The sequence below is a fragment of the Pristiophorus japonicus genome, chromosome 1, assembly GCF_044704955.1.
Source record: "Pristiophorus japonicus isolate sPriJap1 chromosome 1, sPriJap1.hap1, whole genome shotgun sequence".
Lineage (NCBI taxonomy): Eukaryota > Metazoa > Chordata > Chondrichthyes > Pristiophoridae > Pristiophorus > Pristiophorus japonicus.
The window spans coordinates 32,908,571-32,932,837 of record NC_091977.1 but is presented as its reverse complement, the minus strand read 5'-3'; the positions used below and the strand labels follow the sequence as shown (position 1 = coordinate 32,932,837).

General features: G+C 46.6%; 1 protein-coding gene across 1 annotated transcript in view; it reads left to right on the top strand.

The window, feature by feature from the left end:
- Positions 1–24,267, top strand: part of vegfc (vascular endothelial growth factor c) — a 270,356-nt gene that overhangs the window by 219,874 nt on the left and 26,215 nt on the right. The window lies entirely within an intron of this gene.

Below are 24,267 nucleotides of genomic sequence, written 5' to 3'. Positions count from 1 at the left end.
CACTCACCCTTTCCTTCAATGACTGTCTGTCCTACCTGTGACAGAGACTGTCATTCCCGTATTGAACTGTACAGCCACCTGAGAACTGACGTTTAGAGTGGAAGCAAGTCTTCCTCGATTTCGAGGGACTACCTATGATGATGATAAGTGATGACTGAGAAGGTGTTGGCCCTTCTCCTTGAACTATGGTAGGTCTGGCGATAGTGCTCCCCGATGGTGTTAGTAGATTAATCCAGGCATCCCGTTTGACAGCCTAACTGCTGTGTTGGTAAAATCTGAAAACGTTGAAAGGAGTTTTTATCCCAGGATGTTCTTAGCCAGCCGTTTAAATGTTGCATTCTCTAAAATGGAGATTTAGGAAGTAAAGGTCTAAGCAGTAAATATTTCTGAAGTGACCTAATCCAGTCCACCTCCTCTAGAGTGGAGCAGCGTTTCTTCGTTGTAACGAAAAATGCAACCCATTGTCTTAAAAGATTATTTCTGAATCAATACCAGTGGGGAAAAGTGTCTAGGTATTAGAAACATAGAAACATAGAAATTTACAGCTCAGAAGAAGGCCATTTCGGCCCATTGTGTCCACGCCGGCCGACAAAGAGCCGCACGGCCCTCGGTCAACAGCCCTAAAGGTTACATTTAAACCTATGAACAATGACGGAAAGGCAAAGAGCACCCAGCCCAACCAGTCCGCCTCACACAACTGCGACACCCCTTATACTGAAACATTCTACACTCCACCCCGACCGAAGCCATGTGATCTCCTGGGAGAGGCAAAAACCAGATAAAAACCTAGGCCAATTTAGGGAGACAAAATCTGGGAATATTTCTTTCCGACCCATCCAGGTGATCAAAACTAGTCCAGGAGATCACCATGGCTTTATTCTATTCCCTGCAGTACTTACCATTATATCTGTTCCGTCCAACAAAAGGTCATCCAGTCTAATCCCAATTACCAGCTCTAGGTCCATAACCCTGCAGGTTACTGCACTTTAAGTGCCCATCCAACCATCTCTTAAAAGTGGTGAGGGTTTCTGCATCCACCACTCTTCCAGGCAGCGAGTTCCAGACCCCCACAACCCTCTGCATAAAGAAGCGCCACTCCCCTCCCCTCCAAATACCCTATAAACCTTCCACCAACCACTTTAAAACTATGCACCCTCGTAATAGACCCCTCCACCAATGGAAATAGACCCTTACTAGCCACTATGTCCAGGCCCCTCAATATTTTGTACACCTCAATGAGGTCTCCTCTCAACCTCTTCTGTTCCAATGAGAACAAACCCAGCCTATCCAATCTGTCCTCATAACTAATATTCTCCATTCTAGGCAGCGTCCTAGTAAATCTCCTTTGCACCCACTCTAGAGCAATCACGCCCTTCCTATAATACGAAGACCAGAACTGCACGCAGTAATCCAGCTGTGGCCTAACCAAAGTAATATACAATTTAAGCATAACCTCCCTGCTCTTATATTCTATGCCTCGGCCAATAAAGGCAAGCATTCCTTATGCCTTCTTATCCACCTGGCCTGCTACTTTCAGGGATCTGTGGACAAGCACTCCAAGGTCCCTTTGTTAATCTACACGATTAAGTGGCCTATCGCTTAATGTGTATACCCTTTCCTTATTAGCCCTCCCAAAGTGCATCACCTCACACTTCTCTGAATTAAATTCCATTTACCACTGCTCTGCCCACCTGACCAGTAGATTGATATCCTCCTGCAGCCCATGACTTTCCGCTTTATTATCAACCACACAGTCAATTTTAGTGTTGTCTGCAAACTTCTTAATCATACTCCCTATATTCAAATCTAATTTGTTGACATATACCACAAAAAGCAAGGGACCCAGTACTGAGCCCTGTGGAACCCAACTGGAAACATCCTTCCAGCCACAAAAACATCCATCAATCATTACCCTTTGCTTCCTACCTCCAAGCCAATTTTGGATCCAACTTGCCACTTTGTCCTGGATTCCATGGGCTTTAACCTTCATGACCAGTCTATCATGTGGGACCTTATCAAAAGCCTTGCTAAAGTCCAGCAAAGTCCAGCAAAATTAACTTTTCCCCAATTCAGGACTTTTATTCTAGGCCTATCCTTGTCCTTATCCATAACCAACTTGAATACTTGAATCTGACTGAATTATGGTCGCTGGCACCCAAGAGCTCCCCCAGTAATACCCCTTCAACCTGCCCAGCCTCATTCCCCAAAATGAAATCCAAGACTGCCCCCTCTCATGCTACATACTGACTAAAAAAGTTCTCTTGAATGTTTTTCAAGAATTCCGCACCCTCTATACCCTTTTCACTATATTTGTCCCAATCAATATTTGGATAGTTAAAATCCCCTACTATTACTACCTTTCTCTACTCCTATTTGCAGTTCAGTGGCCCTTGTTGTAAAATACACATGTGTGAGCATCGGGTGAAAACATGAACAGGCTCAGGTATACCATGTTCCCCCCACTCCACAGCGGAATAGTTTGCTGACATTCAGTGTGTGGACTCACACATGAAGACTGACCATGTGCGTGAGGTCGCAGATGGTGATTGGTTGGAGATGTTACGCAGCATGGATGGGTGAGGAGACCAGGGAGGATTTTTGTACGCACAATGCGTACATTTTGACTTTTGCATATTATAATGTTTGCAGTGGCCACACAGAAGTAGAGTTACAGTAGAAAATGTTTCTTCTTGACGTATTATGAAAGGAAAAATATGCATACTTTAATCTTTCAGTTCTCAGGGTCAGATCTTATATAACACACCCCACTTGGTTTCATTGATGAGCCGCTGTCTGAATTTATCTTCAGTCCTGCTAATTGTGTGAAAAACCTTGTGAGAACGCTAAGTGTAGTTACACATGAAGATTGATGACGATGAGCCTGGATATAGTCGACTTTCTATTCAAAGAAACCAGAGTCAGTGTGGCTGGCCAGTAATCTGTATAAGTCTGATAACAAGCTACATTGCACTATGCCTGTCGAAAAATATCTACCATTGAAGTGTCAACTTTCCTGGGCTAATTGGCTCACAATGTCTTGCCATATGCAAATTCTAGAAAGTGTCTTGAAAGAACTTTTGAAGATCTTTAAAGTGCGTATTCCCCTGTGGTTAATTAACTGTTCACTGTGAAATTCTCGAGGGATTAAAAGAACTGAGTTCCAGGCTAGCTTTTTTTTGGTGTGATATAATATCCAGAACAGGAGGAGTCAGTGATCCCCTGTTGTTTTGGACTGGGTCAGTCTGGCTGCAGGTACCGGGAAATCTGGAGAATGGGATGAATTTTAATGGGGAAGGTGGGTTCGGGCCGGGGCGGATTCCGAGGGGTCGGGAAACCCGGGAAAACACGTTTACCGCAGGCCCTGCCGACATTAACGGCGCGGGAAGCCACGGGAGTGTCAGGCCCTAATATTCATAAGAGTGAACGTTTTTCTTCCTTTTGCTCCTGCTCTGGATTTGCTCCCTTACGCCTCCTGTGATCTCATCAGCATGTGTGAGGCAGCATCACCGGCCAAAACCTTCTCACTCTCCTGACTGAAAGAAGACAACATGGAGACACACCGGTTTAAAGTGGAGATACAAAAGGGAAGATTACAAATAATATCGCTAAAAATATGTAGCGAATGTGCATGCATCACATGTTAGACTTCACACATAAGAACATAAGAAATAGGAGTTGGACGTTTGGCCCCTCGAGCCTGCTCCACCATTTAATAAGGTCATGGCTGATCTGATCTTGGGCTCAGCTCCACTTCCCTGACCGCTCCCCATAATCCTTCACTCCAATATCGCTCCAAAATCTGACTATTACCACCTTAAATATATTCAATGACCCACAGCTCAGATGTCACTCTTCAAAACGTCAAATATATATATATTTTTAAGGGAATAAGCTGTAATATCACATGTTTTTATTCTGACCTTGATATTCTGACCTTTCCCCAAAGGCTGGACTCAAGCATTTATCAAGAAGCAAAATGATCCTGTGATTGTCCTCAGGATGTGCCCACTTAGACCAGAGAGTGCCTGAGCCAAGGTGACCAAATTAAGCACATCTTGACTTTAGTGCTATAAGAAGCAGCTGTGGTAACAGATCTTTAAAAGTGAGAGGACAAATTGATAAAGCTCTCAAAAATAATATGGGATGTGTGGTTTTACATTACTGTGACTTAGAGTACGAAAGCAAAGAAGTAATACTGAAGCTTATAAAAATCATTGACTAGTTAGATACTCAGCGGAAACCACGTTTGCCCACGTGTGGGGTTTCTGCCAATCACGCAAATCCTCAAGGACTATCCCAGGACTCGTGTTCAGGTCAGGTGTCCTATTTCAGGAGGAATATCAAGCATCATCAAGAGGTTGCGGAAAAGATTCGCCAAGATGTTAATGATGAGAAACTTTAATTACGATGAGAGACAAGAGAAACTGGGGCTGTTTTTATGAGAAGAAAGTTAAAAGATTTGATAGCGCTGTTAAAAATTATGAAATATTTTGATAAATTTAATGGTTAAAAATTTCCCACTGGTGAGTGAGTCAATTGAGGACATAAATTTAAGATGATCACAAGAAGGAGGAGAGAAGCTGGGAGACATTTTTTTTGTAGAGTTTGCTATAGCATGGAAAGGTGATGAAGCAGAATCAATTCATAATGGGCTAGAATTTCGACGACTTTGCCACTGGGTTTTTTGCCGCGATTTGACCCTTCACGGTGAAAACCCGGTCGACGAGATCTTCGGGATACCTTTTTGCGGCTACGCTTCCACGTACTGCTGGGGAGAGGAGTGCCGACATGCAATAGAATTTTTGGCTCTCTCGGGACCTGTATTCTGCGCCCAGTATACCGACAGGGTCAAACCTGCGGTGCAGCCCTGCCAGCAGCGGTAAGTCTGAAGACCTGCAAAAAAAGGTAAGTTAAAGTTGAATGTTTTGTGAATGGGGTTTTTTTTGCAATTTTTTGGGGGTTGTTTTTCCCTCCTCCCAAGGCCTGTCTCGCAGCGCTATCGGCCCCAGACTAAAATTACCAAAATTCGCGGTTTGTGCCGCGAATCTCCATGCAACGCTGATTTTTACCGATGGCGCAGAATTAAAGGCCAAAAAGCAGGTATAAAAAGGTTGCACAGCAAAAATGGTAATTTTGGCGTAAAATTACCATTTTTGCTGAAAATTGAAAGCTTTTAAAAGGGAAGAAGATAAATATTTTAAAAATAACATTTTAGAAGAGTGTCTTGAAAGAACAGAGGGATGGGACGGAGTTCCTAGCTCCTATTGGAGAGCTGGCACAGATATGATAGACCAGCTCCGTTGGGCGAGCCACATTGTCTGCATGCCCGACACAAGACTCCCAAAGCAAGCGCTCTACTCACAACTCCTACACGGCAAGCGAGCCCCAGGTGGACAGAGGAATCGTTTCAAGGACACCCTTAAAGCCTCCTTGATAAAGTGCAACATCCCCACTGACACCTGGGAGTCCCTGGCCAAAGACCGCCCTAAGTGGAGGAAGTGCATCCGGGAACACCTTGAGTCTCGTCGCCAAGAGCATGCAGAAAGCAAGCGCAGGCAGTGGAAGGAACGTGCGGCAAACGAGTCCCACCCACCCTTTCCTTCAACGACTGTCTGTCCCACCTGCGACAGAGACTGTAATTCCCATATTGGACTGTACAGTCACCTGAGAAGTAAGTCACTTTTGGAGTGGAAGCAAGTCTTCGTCAATTTTGAGGGACTGCCTATGACAGATGATAGGCCGGATGGTGTTCTTCCATGATATAAACTCTATGGCAACTATGCTCCAAATCCCAAACTACCTATGAAAAATTACACAAGGGATCATCTATTAAGAAAATAAAAGAATTGTCACGATAGTGCTAAGGAGAAATATGGCTTAATTTTTTTTAAGTTTCTTTACACAAATACAACTCAGACAATGAAATTCATGATTTAACAAGTCAGAGAGACAATGCATAATAAAAATGCATTATTTATTCCTTTCATACTTTTAGCATAGTATATAAACAGTCACCACCATGTAAATGCTTTGGGGATTTGTGACACATATCTGGGACTAGGTAGATAGGTAGCAGGCTAATGTGATTAAGTGAGAGATTACACATTTTGGGAGGAAAAACAAGGAACATAGGAACTGGAAAAGGACATTTACTCGAGCCCGCTCTGCCATTCAATGAGACTGATACGTCCTTACTACACAGTATAAATGCACACGAGGCCCATGCTTGAGAGAAGGTCAGTCTGTGACCTGTCCTTTATTCCTTAGCACTCAAGTGATGAAGGTGGGTGGAGCTTCCCCTTTTATACCTGAAGATCCAGGTTAGGAGTGTCTCCCACCTAGTGGTCAGTGCTCTCACAGTGTACAACTTAGGTCAGTTTATACATGGGTTACAATGCTGGTTGAATACATGACATCGCCTCCCCCCCCCCAAAGTCTTATTGGGATCACAGGTTGAGTCTCTGGTGGTTTACGCTCCCTTGTAGAGCGCCTGAGTTGGGGCTCCGGTTGTTGGGCGCTGGCCTGAGTGTCTGCTGTTTGCAGTGCCTCAGGCCTGTCCGGACTGCCCACAGTGACTGGGCTCTCCTCCCTTTGGTTCCGGTCACCTGTGGTGGAGTGAACTCTATATCGTGTTCTTCCTCTGCTTCTTCTATGGGGTTGCTGAACCTCCTTTTTGTTTGATCCACATGTTTGCGGCAGATTTGTCCATTGGTAAGTTTAACTACCAGAATCCTATTTCCCTCTTTGGCAACCACAGTGCCTGCGAGCCATTTGGGCCCTGCAGCGTAGTTGAGGACAAAAACATGATCATTTACATCAATACATCGCGCCCTCGCATTCCTGTCATGGTAGTGATATTGTGACTGGCGCCTGCTCTCGACAATTTCTTTCATGGTGGGGTGTATAAGGGATAATCGGGTTTTGAGCGTCCTTTTCATTAGTATCTCTGCGGGTGGAACCCCTGTGAGCGAGTGTGGTCGGGATCTATAGGCCAACAGGAGGCGTGATAAGCGGGTTTGTAGGGAACCCCCTTGGAATCTGAGCATCCCCTGTTTGATTATCTGCACTGCTCGTTCTGCCTGGCCGTTTGAGGCCGGCTTGAACGGTGCCGTTCTAACATGGTTAATTCCATTGCCTGCCATGAAGTCCTGGAATTCAGTGCTTGTGAAGCACGGGTCATTGTCGCTGACCAAGATGTCCGGTAGACCGTGGGCGGCAAACATTGCCCGTAGACTTTCTACCGTGGCAGAGGATGTGCTTGAATGTAAAATGTCACACTCGATCCATTTGGAGTAGGCGTCTACTACAACCAAAAACATTTTTCTCATGAAAGGACCTGCGTAGTCAACATGGATGCGTGACCAAGGCTTGGCGGGCCATGGCCAGGGGCTAAGGGGGGCTTTCCTGGGCGCATGGCCCAGCTGGGCACAAGTGTTGCACCTGCGAACACAAAGTTCCAGATCTGCGTCTATCCCTGGCCACCAAACGTGTGACCTGGCAATTGCCTTCATCATGACAACGCCCAGGTGTCCATTGTGGAGTTCTCTGATGAACACCTCTCTGCCCATCTGGGGCATGACTACGCGGTTTCCCCACAGTAGGCAATCGGCCTGAATCGAGAGTTCATCCTTGCGCCTGTGAAATGGTTTAAATTTCTCAGGGCATGCTCTGTACGTGGCTGCTCAGTCCCCATTCAGGACACATTTCTTGACTAGAGACAATAGCGGGTCTCTATTTGTCCAGACTTTAATCTGACGGTCTGTCACGGGTGAGCCTTCGCATCCGAAAGCTTCAACAGCCATGACCATCTCAGCACCATGCTCGGTAGCCCCCTCAGTGGTGGCTAGTGGGAGCCTGCTGACTGCATCGGCGCAGTTTTCGGTGCCCGGTCTGTGCCGAATTGTGTAGTCATAGGCAGCTAACGCGAGTGCCCACCTCTGTATGCGGGCCGATGCGTTTGCATTTATGGCCTTGTTGTCGGCCAAAAGGGACGTTAGGGGTTTGTGATCTGTCTCCAGCTCAAATTTCCTGCCAAACAGGTACTGGTGCATTTTCTTTACTGCATATACACATGCGAGCGCCTCCTTTTCTACCATCCCGTAGCCCCTTTCTGCCTGGGACAGACTCCTGGAGGCATAAGTTACAGGCTGTAACTGTCCCTTGGCATTGACATGCTGCAACACACACCCGACACCATAGGACGACGCATCGCACGTTAACACAAGTTTCCTACATGGGTCATATAGCGTTAACAGATTGTTGGAACATAACAAATTGCGTGCTCTATTAAAAGCCCTTTCCTGGCTGTCCCCACAGACCCATTCGCGACCTTTGCGTAGGAGCACGTGTAGCGGCTCTAGCAGCGTGCTCAATTTGGAAGAAAGTTATCAAAATAGTTCAGGAGCCCCAGGAACAAACACAGCTCTGTCGTGTTACAGGGTCTGGGTGCTCTCTGGATCGCTTCCATCTTGGATGCAGTAGGGCTGATCCCGTCTGCTGCTACCCTCATCCCCAGGAATTCTACCTCTGGAGCTAGGAAGATGCACTTCGCCTTTTTCAGTCGCAGACCTACCCGGTCCAGTCTGCGTAGCACCTCCTCCAGGTTGTGGAGGTGTTCTTCAGTATCGTAACCCGTAATGAGGATGTCATCCTGAAAAACCACCGTCCCTGGAATCGACTTGAGGAGGCTTTCCATATTTCGTTGGAAGATCACGGCGGCCGAGCGAATCCCGAACGGACATCTGTTGTCCTTGTGTGTCGTGATGGTGGTCAGCTTCTTCGACTCACTCGCCAGCTCCTGGGTCATGTAAGCTGAGGTCAGGTCCAATTTTGAAAAAGGTTTGCCACCGGATAGCGTCGCAAAGAGGTCCTCCGCTCTCGGTAGCGGGTACTGGTCTTGGAGTAACACCCGATTGATGGTGGCCTTGTAATCGCCACATATCCTGACCGACCCATCCGCCTTGAGCACCGGCACAATCGGGCTCGCCCAGTCACTGAATTTGACTGGTGAGATGATGCCTTCCCTCAACAGGCGGTCCAATTCGCCTTCTATCTTTTCCCGCATCACGTACGGCACTGCTCTGGCCTTGTGGTGTACTGGTCCGGCGTCCGGGTTTATGTGAATCACTACCTTGGCCCCCATGAAAGTGCCAATGCCGGGTTGAAATAATGAGTCAAATTTGTCCAGGACCTGTGAACATGATACTCGTTCTACAGAGGAAATTGCATTGACATCGCCCCATTTCCAGTTCATGACAGCAAGCCAACTCCTCCCCAGTAATGCAGGACCGTCCTCTGGGACAATCCAGAGTGGCAACCTGTTCTCCGAATCTTTGTGGGTCACAACTACCGTGGCGCTGCCTAGCACCAGAATGATTTGCTTTGTGTAAGTCCGTAGCTGTGCGTCAATCGGCGATAATTTTGGCCTCCTGGCCTTGGATGCCCACAACTTTTCGAACTGTTTGATACTCATCAGGGACTGGCTGGCACCCGTGTCTAACTCCATTGATACTGGGATGCCATTGAGGAGCACTTCCATCATTATCGGTGGCGTCCTGGTGTATGAACTGTATACGTGCTCCACATGAACTCGCTGAACTTCAGCTTCCAGCGATTTCCCCCAGTGTCCATTTCTGCAATTTCTGCAGGTATTTTGCTCATCTCTGCAAACTCCGGCTGAATGTATGCCTCCACGCCTCCAGCATGAGTTGCGGTTTGAAACAAAAGGTCCCTTGCCAGTCGATCGTCCCTGACTGCCCCTGTTATTGTCCTTGAGTGCACCATTAACAGGTGTTGATGACCCCATTACTGGCCGCATTGTCCCTTGCAATGACGTGAATTGCTGTTCAGCTTGCCATTGTCTCTGTCGAACTCCCCCTCTGGGTTCGACTACATGTTGGGGCATGCCTGACTGCCCTTGTCTGCCTGGAGAACTGTGTGCTGCTTTAACAATGTTGAATCTGTGTCCCAATCATTCCTTAACACAGTACCTCTCGTCTGTTCTGCTAGTGGCCATGCTCGCGTGGTTTAAATCCCAGTTTCTTGTCGCCATTGATACGTCCTTACTACACAGTATAAATGCACATGAGGCCCATGCTTGAGAGAAGGTCAGTCTGTGACCTGTGCTTTATTCCTTAGCACTCAAGTGATGAAGGTGGGTGGAGCTTCCCCTTTTATACCTGAAGGTTCAGGTTAGGAGTGTCTCCCACCTAGTGGTCAGTGTTCTCACAGTGTACAACTTAGGTCAGTTTATACATGGGTTACAATGCTGGTTGAATACATGACAGAGTCCATGGCTGATCTGTGACCTAACTCCACATACCTGCCTTTGCCCCATATTTCTTAATACCTTTGATTAACAAAAATCTCTCAATCTCAGATTTAAACTGAACAATTGATCTCGCATCAACTGCCATTTGTGGAAGAGAATTCCAAAGTGAAAGGCCTCCCTCTAATTGTTCGGCTTGGCCCCCTGGTCCTTGACTCCCTCACAGCAGAAGTAGTTTCTCTCTATCTATCCCATCAGTTCCCCTTAATATCTTGAAAACTTCAATCAAATCACCCCTTAACTTTCTAACTTCTTGAGAATACAACCCGAGTTTGTGTAATCTCTCCTCATAATTTAACATTTGGAGTCTAGGTATCATTCTGGTAAATCTACATCAATAAAGGAATGGGAGTAGCCATTCAACGATGTGACCAATCCGAGGATTCAAATACACATTTCCCTGAAAGTATGAGTACAGGTGCACAAAGCCATTAAAAAGCCAATGTTATTTTGTGTTTTATAAAGAGGGGCATAACTGAAGGACTGATGATAAATTTGTACGAAGCGTAGAATTCAATGGAGTGTAAAATCGAGCAAGGTGTAAAATGGAGGTCTGATCCAAACCCAGCCCGTTCCCATCTGGCGCGTTCAGTGAAAATTGGAAGTTAAGACTCAACAACATATTGTGGGACTAGAGTCACATGTAGGGCAGGCCGGGTTAGGGTCATCCTCCATGTTGCTAGTTCAGTACCACAACCACTAAGCTACTGTGCATTCCTTACAGATTGTGGAAAATGGAGCAGACTTTCTTCGATAATTTAGCGAAAGCAGGTAATTCAGTAAAAAAAAATAAACAAATCATATATATTTCAGTTAGATTCTTATTTCAACTTTATTTTGTTTTGTCCAAATTTCACACCTCTCCATGGCATGTCATCATCATAGGCAGTCCCTCGAGTCGAGGATGACCTGCTTCCACATCAAAAAGTTCACAGGTGTTTCAATGAAGGACCTAATATTCCAGGTCCCGAACTAAGGGTGGAAGCTGCCTGTGCGTGGATTTTTTTAATGTGTGGTGGCCATTGCACACCAGCCACCCCACGGGCTTGACAGAGCTAGGTCTTGGTCCAGTGGCAAGGGTTATCCAAGATGACTGAAGACCAGCTCTGCTGCACGGACCTAGTGTGCACACATATCGGTGTGGGCTGGCCCAGACTGCCCCTGGGCCTTCACCTCTTCTGGGCACCGAACTCACGTCTCTCCTTGGCCCCGATCACGTCCCTCTACAATCTCTCGCCGCTCCTTCGCCCCAACCTCGCCGCTCCTGCAATACCTGTGCACGCTCCAATCAGCGACCTGGATCTTGGTGACATCCAATCCAGTCACCCTCTTTGCTGCCATTGGTCTGCTGCTCCATCACATGATGCTCCCTGGAGTGGTAAGCCACCACGCTGCTCCTTACGCTCCCCGGCCTGCTCCGATGGTGCTCGCAGGCATGTACCAGATCCTTAGCAAGAAGATGTGCTCGCCTTGGCCCTTCCTGTCATGTATCCCACATAGTTACTGCTTGTACTGTTATAAGGTCTTCCACCAGAGGGCACCGCAGTGGGAGACTTGCAGGTCACCTGTACACGTGTGCCTGGCCTAGTATAAAAGGCAGGCCACCAGGTGTGATCCTCACTCTGGAGTTATCAATAAAGGACTAAGGTCACTACAGTTCAAGTACAACACATTGCCTCATGGAGTAATTATCAGAGCATCTAAAGACATAACAACTGGCTGCGAGATTACGGACCTTCACACAAAAATGGCTACACTTGATACGTTGCAGCAGTTGGCCGATGGTGATGATTGGGACGCCTTTGTGGAGAGGCTCGACCATTTCTTCACAGCAAATGACGTGGCAGGAGATAATCCGGCCCACTGTCTATGGCCTCGTCAGGGACTTGCTGGCACCAGCGAAGACAAAGACCAAGACATACAAGGAGCTTGTAACGCTGATCCAAGAGCAACTCAAGCCCAAAGAGAGCATCCTCCCAGCCAGACACCAGTTCTATACACACCGAAGGCCAGGAAATCGCGAAATATGCTGCAGACCTCAGGAGGCTGGCGGCACCGTGTGATTTCGGCAACCACCTCACCGAAGCGCTGTGGGACATCTTTGTTATTGGAATCAGCCATGAGGGCCTTCTTCATAAGCTACTGTCTGCAGATACCACAGTCACACTGCAGAAGGCCATCACCATGAGCCAGGCATTCATGACCTCGACCTGTGGCTCTAGGCAGATGACTCATCCTCAGGACTCAAACCCGGTAAGTACTGTGCACAGAGAGGCGCCTTTTAGAGGTTGGACTAGAATGTGAACCTTCTCAGGGAAGAGAGAACAGGCCCCCGAGTCTCTTAACTCAGAGTCTGCCGAGGGGGGCTAATCGAGTAGCTCCATGCTGGCATTGCAGAGGGAATCACAGGACTCTCCAGTGCTGCTTTAAAGATGAAGTGTGTAAAGGCTGCAGCACAAAGGGCCATCTCCTGCGAATGTGTAAAAGAAATATGACTCACTGTATTGATGAAGAGTCTGCAGATGGCCATGAATCCAGCATGGATTATGAAACGATAGGCAGAAAGGCAGCTCAGCCCCACGATGAGGTATATAGCATGTTTACCTGCACCACCGAGTGTTCCCCGTTGAGGATGGAAGTCGAGATAGATGGTGTTCCAGTCTTCATGGAAGTGGACACGGGGGCGAGCCAGTCAGTAATGAATCAAGAAGACTTTGAGAGGCTATGGGACAATCAAGCTGAACGACCCAAGTTGGTCTCAGTTCAGACAAAGCTGCGCACCTACACCGATGAACTTATCCCAGTCGTTGATAGTGCGGATGTAAAGGTACTCCATGATGGCACGGTGCACAAGTTACCTCTGTGGATTGTTGCAGGTGATGGACCAACGCTACTCGGAAGAAGGTGGATGGAGAAGATCCATTGGAGTTGGGAAGACTTCATCCCTCCAGCGATCGACATCCTCCGCGCTCAGAGGCAAAGCAAGCCCTCACCTGAGGGCGGACCCAGCACCAGAGAGCAGACCAGCACAGCACCCGAGGTACAGATCACTCAGCACGACTGCGTGGAGATGATCCAGCTGAGACGACCCGGATGCACCTCCCAGGCTCGAGTGGCAGGGCTCCGGAGGAAGAAATCGGATCCAAAGGTGACTTCCCAGCTTCGGTGGCAGAGCCCGGGGAGAAGAGGATCATGGCAGTTGATATCGTGGATGGAGGAAAGATGGCGCCCAAACCATGCGGTGAAGCGCTGAAGAAAAAGATGGCCGCGGCCAGACCACAAGGTGCAGCACTGATGGAGCAACACGTGGTACCAAACGGAGAAGAGGATTGGGGTAAAGATGGCAAGGCTCTCTTTAAGGAGGCCTGCAAACCACCACACTTAAAGGGACAGTTCCACATTTTCAATCAATGTAAGAGAAACTGTGAGTTAGATGTAAAATGTGCAATTGATGATCAATGTTGTGTACATGCAATAAGCAAAGAAAAGGCGCACGATTGCTATCGGAGCTACAGGTTATTTAAAATGAGTAATGAAATGTTGTGCGATGTAGGGTTTCAATTGCATACAGTCAGTGCAGCGGGCAGACACCCATCGAGAGCACACAGGTCCAGCGAGCTACCCAATGTAGTAGCTTGCGTCCTTGGTGATCGATACCCTGCCCCTGACCAGCTCCACCTCTCAGACACCCGATGGCACCAACCGTCACGAGCCTGAAAGAGTAAACTGTGCCAGGACGCAGCTCCCAGACCCCATCACCCCCAAGGCTTCAACCCGGGAACGACGGGTCACCCACAACAGTTCTCCCAAATGGGACCGGGACCAGCCAGGATCCCAAACCAAACAACGCCCAGGCGAGCGAGTCAGCAGTTCCCTGTGCACTGCTAGACGACTGCTCCTCAGGGAGCAGCAGCGACCCAGGGTGTAAGGAAAGGACAGGGAGGTCACAGGCATCTGTGAACCTGCCCGACGCTAGGAGGAACGGCAAAGGCCCCGAGAGCAGGCAACTTGAGCCAACTGGGTTCCCAATGCCAGCACCGGGCACCGCGCCACCACCAGACTACCTGGACACCATCCAGCAGTCCTGGAACTAGTTTGTCCTTGCGCACCTGTGCTGATACCCATACCGATTCCCAGTACGTATCAAGAATGTATCTCACCAGTCAAATGTACTTGCCTCCCAACTGAACCACAAATGTAATGATGTTAATGCAAGTTTTTTTTCTGGACTTGAATGTATATGAATGTAATGAGCCTCCGGCATAATCTAAATGTGGGGGGGGGGAGAATGGAGTGGTCATGGACACACAAACAGAACCACCAGTACTCTACTGCCAACGAAACACCAACCACTCACCCAAGATAGAAACGACCCGTCATGGGTCAACCAGATAGAGCTAAGCCCAGAGCACAGTCAGTGCAGAGGCGATTTACACTAGAGGCTTGGGAGAGAGTGATGTCATGTATCCTACATGGTTACTGCTTGTACTATTAAAAGGTGTGCCACCAGAGGGCACCACCATGGGAGACTTGCAGGTTACCTTTGCACATGTGCCTGGCCTAGTATAAAAGGTAGGCCACCATATGTGATCCTCACTCTGGAGTTATCAGTAAAGGACTAAGGCCACTACAGTTCAAGTAAACACATTGCCTCTTGGCCCCGATCACATCCCTCTACAATCTCTCGCCGCTCCTTCGCCCCGACCTCGCCGCTCCTGCAGTACCTGCCCACACTCCAATCAGTGACCTGGATCTTGGTGACATCCAATCCAGTCACCTTCTTCGCTGCCGTTGCTCTCCTGCTCCATCACGTGCTGCTCCCTGGGGTGGTATGCTGCCACGCTACTCCTTCCGCTCCCTGGCCTGCTCCGATGGTGCTCGTAGGCATGTACCAGATCCTTAGCAAGAAGATGTGCTCGCTTTGGCCCTTCCTAAAATTGATCTTCAAATGGTCAGGAGGACACTGCTGGAGATGATTCAACAATCACTCTTTCTTCTCTCCCTCCCTTTGTTAAAATAGGCATAATCTGTTTGGTCACCTCCATAATAGACAAACTGAGATCAGGAACATCTGTAGGGGATTGCAAACATAAACCACATCCTGTCATTCTATCATAAATTTCAAAATGAGGAACACAAACTGACAAAGGGACTGAAAATGTTTCTCAAGTCAACTTATATGGCGCCTTTAACATAGTAAAATATCTCAGGGTGCTTCACAGGAGCATTATCCAACATAATTTGACACCGAGCCACATAAAGAGAGAGTAGGCCAGTGTTTTAAGGAGCGTCCTAAACATAGAAACATAGAAAATAGGTGCAGGAGTAGGCCATTCGGCCCTTCTGGCCTGCACCGCCATTCAATGAGTTCATGGCTGAACATTCAACTTCAGTACCCCATTCCTGCTTTCTCGCCATACCCCTTGATCCCCCTAGTAGTAAGGAGGAAAGAGAGGTAGAGAGGCAGAGAGGTTTATGGAGGAAATTCCAGAGTTTAGGGCCTTGGCAGCTAAAGGCATGGCCATCAATGGTGGAATGATTAAAATTGGGGATGTGCAAGAGTCCAGAATTGAAGGAGTGCAAAGATCTCATAGGGTTGTAGGGCTGGGTGAGGTTACTGAAATAGGGAGGGGCGAGGCCATGGAGGGATTGGAAAACATGGATGAGAATTTTAAAATGGAGGCATGGATTTGAAAATTGAGGCAGTTCTGATCTCATTAACAAAGTGTGACACTGGTTAGAGTCTAGAAATAAGTCAACTGCTTGGCCAAGTAAAGATCTGGTCTAAATAGAAGAAACTTAAAAAAATTAGGGAAAAATAAACTTTGTAAGGGAGGGCACTGTGACATCATGGAAGACAAAATGTTACGATATCAAATCAATTTCCCAATCTTCAATTTATAACTTGGATTTATTTGTAACTGTCGGTGAGTTTCAAATTGTCAATCAAAGGTCTGGGAAACTGGTGGAAACCATTAGTTGGTGCTAGTTTTAAACAAAATACTCATTGCTATGACAAAGATGGGTAAATTTAATCCAGGAAAATGAATAGAGACAATTGTACAATTTTATAGGTTGAAACTCTAATTCCAAGTGATAAACTCTGTGTGATTGGAGAAACTACCTAATATTTTAGCTTGAATTTTAGCAGCAGCAGATAACTAGGCCTCTAGCAATATTTCATGATCTATCTTTCCGTTTCTTGCTTGTGTCAGTAGACTAAAGTCCCAGAAAACAATTAGAGTGAGGACTGTTGTGCTTGGAAGTTTAGAAGCTAAATGCTAAAATTCATAACAGCTTTTACAGGCTGTAAGTACTTTACGCTTTGAGTAATGAATGGCTTCAACTGCATTACCCTCGCTAACCTGTTCTTTGCCGAATGCAGAATGCATTTCTAAAGTAGCTGAGCCATCATGTAAGTTGAGCATTGCATAGTTTCAGCGTCAGGTGTAAGACATTTGTCTCTACATTGAAATAAAGTTAACTTCCATAAAGTGGGAAAAAAATAATTATTGTTAAAAAAAAGATGTAGATAACAGATGTGAGCTATTGACCCACTGTGGGAATATTAGCATGTGAACACTTAACAAGTTTGTGTGAGATCCCATTGCTGTTTTACTGGACAATTAACCTGGGCACAAGCAACAAGGAAGGAAAGAAAGAATCGGTGTTAGTGCATGTAAGAACATTTTACTCCAAATTGGCTCTGATCAGATAGAACATAAGAACATAGGAAATATGAGCAGGAGTAGGTCATTAAGCCCCTCGAGCCTGCTCAGTCAATCAATGAGATCATGGCTGATCTACCTCAACTCCAGTTTCCTGCACTATCCCCATATCCCTTGATTTCCTTAATATCCAAAAATCTATCGATCTCTGTCTTGAATATTCTCAATGACTGAACATCCATAGTCCTCTGTGGTAGAGAATTCCAAAGATTCACCAGCCTCTGAGTGAAGAAAATTCTCCTCATCTCATTCCTAAACGGCTGAACCCTTATTCTGCGACTGTGACCCCTGATTCTAGACTCCCCAACCAGGAGGAACATCCTCCCTGCATCTACCCTGTCAAACCCTGTTACATGTCTAAGAATTGTGTTGAGCTAAAGGAGAATCTTGCATGAATTTCCACAGTACTATCCATTATCAAGAGGACAACGGAATTTCATAGCAACACTGTTATAAATGTCAGTACTTCATTAGATATTCTGTCAGGGTCAGTGTCTCCAGTCACTCCCATAAGCCGACCTTTCATCTGCTGTGATCTTGGGAATATGTTTACTGCCCAGTATCTAGCTAGATGATAGCATAGCCCAGAAATCGTAACAATAAAACCCCCTTTATTTGTGAATACTGTGATCTCACATGCCCTGCCACTTCTATTCTCCTATCTTTCAGAAGATGGACTGCAAATTACTCGAACGAGATGAAGCACAATTGTAAACCTACAAACTGGTTTACTTTTATACGAGATTTATGAACGAACCAAAAATAGTTTCCCAATGAGATTCAATCAATACCCTATTGCTTCTCGTAACTTTAAAATAATAACTTTCACAACCCTGCCCCTCTGTTACAGGCTGAACTCACTTCACAAGCTCGCAATCCTTGAACTAGCTGGCATTAACCTTTCTCTTCCAGGTCGTATATGTTTGTATCTCAGCTGGTGGACTCTCAGACCCCGATATTGACTGGGGTGGGTTCCGTGAGTGGTGGGAGGAGTTTGTTCAGGAAACCCAGCCCCACATGCTGTGGAGTTTTGACTGCTAACGGGACGCAGTCTATTTCTCGCCTCTCGCCCGGTGGGTGGGGGAGAGAGGCGTTTGGCCTCCTGCGATGTTGCACGGGAGTTAGCGGTGGCGTAAACCAGTAGCGCCCCAGGTCACGCGCAGTGACCCGTTTTCACTCCGAGCGGAAATTGGGCAGCGCCACCGTGAGGCCGCCGTGGGTTATGTGCGCGCCAGCCTCGCGGGTCGCCAACCAGGCGCACTCCATTTTGTGCCGCCATTTTGTTGAAATTGCTGACTTACCAGTTGGACCTTTTGCTGACGATTCCGTGGGGTCTAGAGCGGCAGTCGGTCTCTGTGCCGGGCTGCGGCCACAGTACCCCACTCCTCACTGAGTGGAGAGGTGGTGGCCCCTTTGCACCACTGCAGAGCTCGCACCCGGCATAGCGCAGGAAAATTGTCACTCTTACTGCCCTTGTCCTGCCCCCCAAGAGGAAGTGGAGCAGCTGACATAGCGCTCCAGTTCCTCTCAGTGGTGGTGACCCCAATTTCATGGCTGGGGTGGGACTTCCGTGCCTGGTGCAGGAAATCCCGCATCGCCTCGGTTGCCACCCCCAAATGGGCGATACCAAATTTTGGCCCCTTGTGATTCGCTTGATTTGGCGCCAGATTCAAACAAAAGTCAGGACAGCTGAAATTCACCCCACCGAGATCGCTAAATCTTTGAGGGCAGCTTTCTTTGACGCCTTCAATGTATATTATCTTTTTTTATACAAAATGGCCTAGAAATTCATGACTGCCACAAAAGCTGCCATTTTTCGACCGGATCATGTGGTAACTCGTGGCGATAAATGGCCGAATTTCTAGGCCAATGGGTTTTATGAGATAATGACAAGATAATCATTTTTTTTAGGTGATGTTGTTTGAGGTATAAATATTGGCCAATGAACTCCCCTGATTTTCAATATGCAAGCCAATTTGTGTACAACAAGATCCCACAAGTCATAGAATAGAAGAAGGCCATTCGGCCCATTGTTTCTGCACCAGTCGAAAAAGAGCTATCAAACTTAATCCCAGTTTCCAGCTCTTGGCCCGTAGCCTTCTAGGTTATGGAACTTCCAATGCATATCCAAGTACCTTTTAACTGCGATTAAGTTTTCTGCCTCTACCACCCTTTCCGGCAGATGCCCGCCGCCCTCTGGATGTAAAAAATTCTCCTCAAATCTCCTCTAATCCTTCTACCAATTACTTTAAACCTATGCACCCTGATTATTAACTTCTCTGCGAAGGGAAATAGGTCCTTCTCCTATCCACTCTATCTAATTTCATAATGTTATACAAATACCGGTGCAACGTTCCAAATCTGGAACTCCGGAAACCAGAATTGTCTGAAAACCGGACATTTTGCGCATAGCTGATGGATCATCCGGAATCCAGAATTATTGTCCCAAAACCAGACAATTTTGAGGCAAAATCCAAAATACGGCACGGATTAAGTCAAGGATTACAGATTTCAGACTAGAAAATTAAGTCTGTAATCTGTAATCCTCGATTAATTCCCTGCCAGATTTTGGGTTTTGCTGGATTTCAGACCTCGCCATTCAAACCCCGGCACGGATTCGGTCAAGGATTCCAGATTTCAGACTATTGATTTTTTTGTCTGAAATGCGGAAAACCCCAAAATCTGGCACGGAATCGATCAAGGATTCCAGGTTTCAGACTTAATTTTCTTGAGGATTCCGGATTTCATACATTGTACCTGTAGTAGATTAATGAAGAATTCACCAGATAATCCTTTTAAAAAAAATGAGTGTTGTTTGGGGGAGTAATGTTTGCTAGAGCACCGGAAGAACTCCCTGCTCTTTTTAAATAGCATCACGGCACTGCACTGAAGTGTCAGCCTGGATTATGCGCTCAGGTCTCTGGAATGGGATTATGATCCCATAATTTTCTGACAGAGGCAACAGTACTACCACTGAGTCAAGGCTGACACCCAAGTCAGATTGTTGTGGGTTATAGCCTTGAGCACATAATCTAGGCTAATAATTTACTGCACTACTGAGAAAGTACTACATTGTTGGAGGGGCTGTCTTTTGGATGGGACATTAAACCAACATGCTGTTCAGGTGGAAGTAGAAGATCCCATGGCACTGTTCAAAAAAAAAGCAGGGAATTGGGGGTTCTCTCCAGTGTCCTGGCCAATATTTATCCCTCAAAAATCATTACAAAAAAACAAGATTATCTTGTCATTATCATACATCCCATTATCTCCGGGGAGGTAATTTGTAATGTATAGATCTTTAAATGATCAGTTCAGGGAGAGTACATTTTGCATAAAAAAGAATAATATCCATTGAAAATATTAAGTTTTTACAAATCATAAATGGTTGGGCTCGTTGAGCATTATTTGATGGTTCTCCATCAATTTCACTCCCCACATAACTAATAATCAAAAAATCTCATTAATTTCTTAAAAGGGAATACAAGTTCAGGGGAAGTAATTTTTGTTCAAAGAACTCTCCATTTTATATTGACAAATCCATCCCATCTCAGGAAATCATACGGCCTGCACATAATGCCTAGATTTCAAAATTCTCATCCTTGTTTTCAAATCTCTCTATGGACCGGCCCCTCCCTATCTCTAATCTCCTCCAGCCCCACAATCTTCCCCGAGATATCTGCGCTACTCTAATTTGTCCTCTTGAGCATCCCTGATTATAATCGCTCAGCCATCGCCTGCCGTGATTTCCTAGGCCCTAAGCTCTGGAATTCCCTCCCGAAACTCCCCTCCTCTCCTCCTTTATCACAGTCCTTAAAACCTACCTCTTTGCCCAAGCTTTTGGTCACCTGCCCTAATATCTTCTTATGTGGCTCAGTGTCAAATTTTTTGTCTTACAATACTCCTCGGGGCATTTTACCACGTTAAAGGCGCTATATAAATTAAAGTTTTTGTTGTTGTATCTTCAGCTGGTATCATAGTTTTCTGGGGTGGCATGGCTTCGAATCAACTTTCAAGCAGGATTGAAGTTACGGCTGTTTCCTCATCCACACAGCCACCCAAGAATGCAAATGAACACTTTCAATCCAGCACATCATAGATGGGGTCTGGCAGGGAGAATCAACTCAAGTTCAAAACATAGTGAGAACCCATAACAAATGTTAATTTTCATAGGGGGCAGAAATTACCCCATGCCCCGAGCAGGGGCGGTAAACTACCGGGCCGGGACTTTTATCACTCCTTCCACTGAAGCGGAATTGGGCACGCGCGTCCCTCCAAGGAAGTAGAGTGCTGTCTCTGGTGCCCCGTTTCCTTGGAGGGGCCCTCCCAGGGCAGGAGCATGACACTGAGTCCAGCTGCACACTCAGGAGGGCAGCGCTACGCGGAGCATCATTTAAAGGGGAAGGCTGCTGCGCACTCTTCAGTCCCTTTAGCGGCCAGCCACGGGGCCACCAGGGAGCCGATCGACTGGGCTAGTGGCCCTGCACCCATAACGGATGCGAGGGCTGCCATTGTCGGGATGACGCAAGAGTCAGCCTGACAAAATAAAATGGCGGCCCGGGGCGCGGAAAGCCTCCCCTTTAAGGGGCGCACCGGTGGCGGATGTCCGCCAGCTTTGCGCCCCGCGAAGCAATATCCCCCCTGGGGCGCAAAGGGGTCAGCGCATGGTGATGACATCATCGCCGGGTGTGCGTCGGCCCAGGACACTAATCGCGGGGCGTGGCACTACCGGCACAAAACTGCCCCCCCAAATCTCTGGGGCAATTTCCTCGGGAGATGCAATCACCCCCCTCACCCGGCCAAAAACTTCATTGTATCTCCGGAGGTGCTAACAGGGCTATAAAAAAGGACAATTTCGGCCCCATTGTCTATTCGCCATGGACATCCTAGCAGGTTGCTTAAGTTCTCAAATGCACTGAATTATTGATTAACCGGAAAGATGCCTTTTGGATTGATGGCCATTCACAGCTCTTAAAGGTAAACTTCATGAAGACCATTTTAAAGCTTAATCATTGAAGCTTTGCTGTACTCTTTTGCCGTAGTGGCTTTAAAATAAGTTGGCCAATGTTGCATTTTGGAATCTGCCACTTTATGAGTAGTTAGCATGTTAGATTTGTTGGTGACGGAATCACTTGACTTGATTGAATGCATTTCCTCTCCCACTTCCGCATACAAAATGTTGTTTTGTAAAACCATTCATTTTTAACTCCCCTCCCTCATCTAATAAAATTAGCTCAGTTTGTCCCCATGCCTAAATAAGCTGCGAGAAAACATCAAAGTACAATTACAATTGTCTTGAAATAAACTTCAAAACATTTCCCTGGGGACCTGTTGGAATGTCTGGAAATTTTTCTAAAAACTTCTAGTGTGAGAAAATGGCTAATTGTTATGTTGCTTCTGTTTGTTTGGGGGGGAAAAAAATAAAGAAGCCTTTGAATGCTGGTGAGTAGAGCTTTGTAAGCACACATGGACAGACCACTGCTTGCTGGATCTGAGAGTAATAGGGAGCCGGCAGTCTAGGGCCCAAAATTCCACATGGACTTATGTTGGAGCAGTTGTAGTGGTACGTCCAATTTGTTAGCGCCTGAGTGCGCCAAAAAAAAGTCCCAAGTTTCGCCAGCATAACCTTTCATTTTGCAATGGCATAGATTCTCCATAAGCTCTGTGGGTGGAGCTTAAGGTCTGCGCCGAAAAACTGCGGTAACGAGGGACGCTCTAAAGAGCTGAGACACAAATAAAAGCATTTCTCCTTTGTAAAACAGATCACTAAGTGAGACTTGGGACAACAGACTGAAATCTCAATATGTGAAAAATATGAAATTCCTTTATTCCTTTTGAGCATTTATAGCCTCCTCAGTGCCGGTGCCACACCTATCCCAGGCCAAAAGGACCCCGCACCAGTCCATTGCCATCCCAGGCCGAAAGGTCCCCAGCCGCCCGCCCCCACACCGCACCGTGTCTTCAGCTCTGCTGAACAATGGCATCTTCTCTCAGCCGAATTTCTCTTCTCTGCGGCGATTTCCTTAAGTGTAGCGAAGGTTTTTCAGAAGGGTGCACTGCGCCATTTTAGAAAAAAAAATCAGACTTGGCCAAACTGGCCAGAAATGGCGCACCTGGCAGGTTCTGCCCCAAGTGACGTAAAAAAAAATCAGGAACTAAAAAAATCGGACGTACCTACTTTAGAATGGCGCAGAAACTTTGGCGAAACTTGCAGGTTTTAGTCGGCTCCAAAAAAAATAGCGAAGGCCAAAAAAAAGCGCTGCAGACTGGTGGCGAAATCCAGCCCAGATCTAGTGGTCTCAAACCAGTATCTGCAACATCACCAAGAGCACCACAAGTGAACTGTACAATGAATCAGTCTGTTCCACACTGAGGACTGGTCTTGTCAGCTGTGAGGCCATACATTTAAGTGTTAGGACAGATCTTGCGGTAGGGTTGGCAGCTCGTTTTACATCTCTCCCGATTCTTATTTACATTGGCCCTGAAATTCTGGTCGGAGACTTCTTTCGGACGAACGCCTCCGACTGGAGAATTTTTCCGAAAGTACCTGGTGGTCCCAGAGGAGCCCTGGAATTCCGGTGGGGAGGCCTTCTCTTCCCGCGCTGCGAAGCGCGCTCCCATCCTCCAGTCGAAGATGCAGTCACATGTGACTGCGCAACCAATCAGGTGCAGTATTCTCAATTAATAGCAATGGGAACTCCATATCTATGAGTTCTTATTGCTATTAATCGAGAAAAAGAAAACAAACACAATAACACCAAATAAAAAACACACCTCAAATTAAAATTATTTGAAATTAAAGTTAATAAATATCTTAGAGAAAACGTTTTTTTCCGAGTTTTTAAAAAGTTTATTTAATTATGGTTTAAAATAAATTTAACGTAGTGGGCAGGGTTTTTAAAAATAAAATGTGTTTTTTAAATTTTATTTCTTATGTTTTAAGTGTTTTAAAACTCTTATGCCTGTAAAAGTAGGCTATGCACCTGCTTTTATCAGGCGCAAGAGTTTTCAGGACATTCGCAGGGCAAGATCTCGGTAAATAACCGCAATCTTGCCCATGCAAATGTCCTCGCTCCCGAGATGCGGAGGATCTGTCAAGCTCCAGCTCGACAGATCGGAAAAGCCGTTTTTTTAGCGCATACGCATTGCGCGCTGAAAACTGGCTTTTGTGATGCCTTCCCGTATCCGTACACACTCCGTACGGACGCGGGGAGG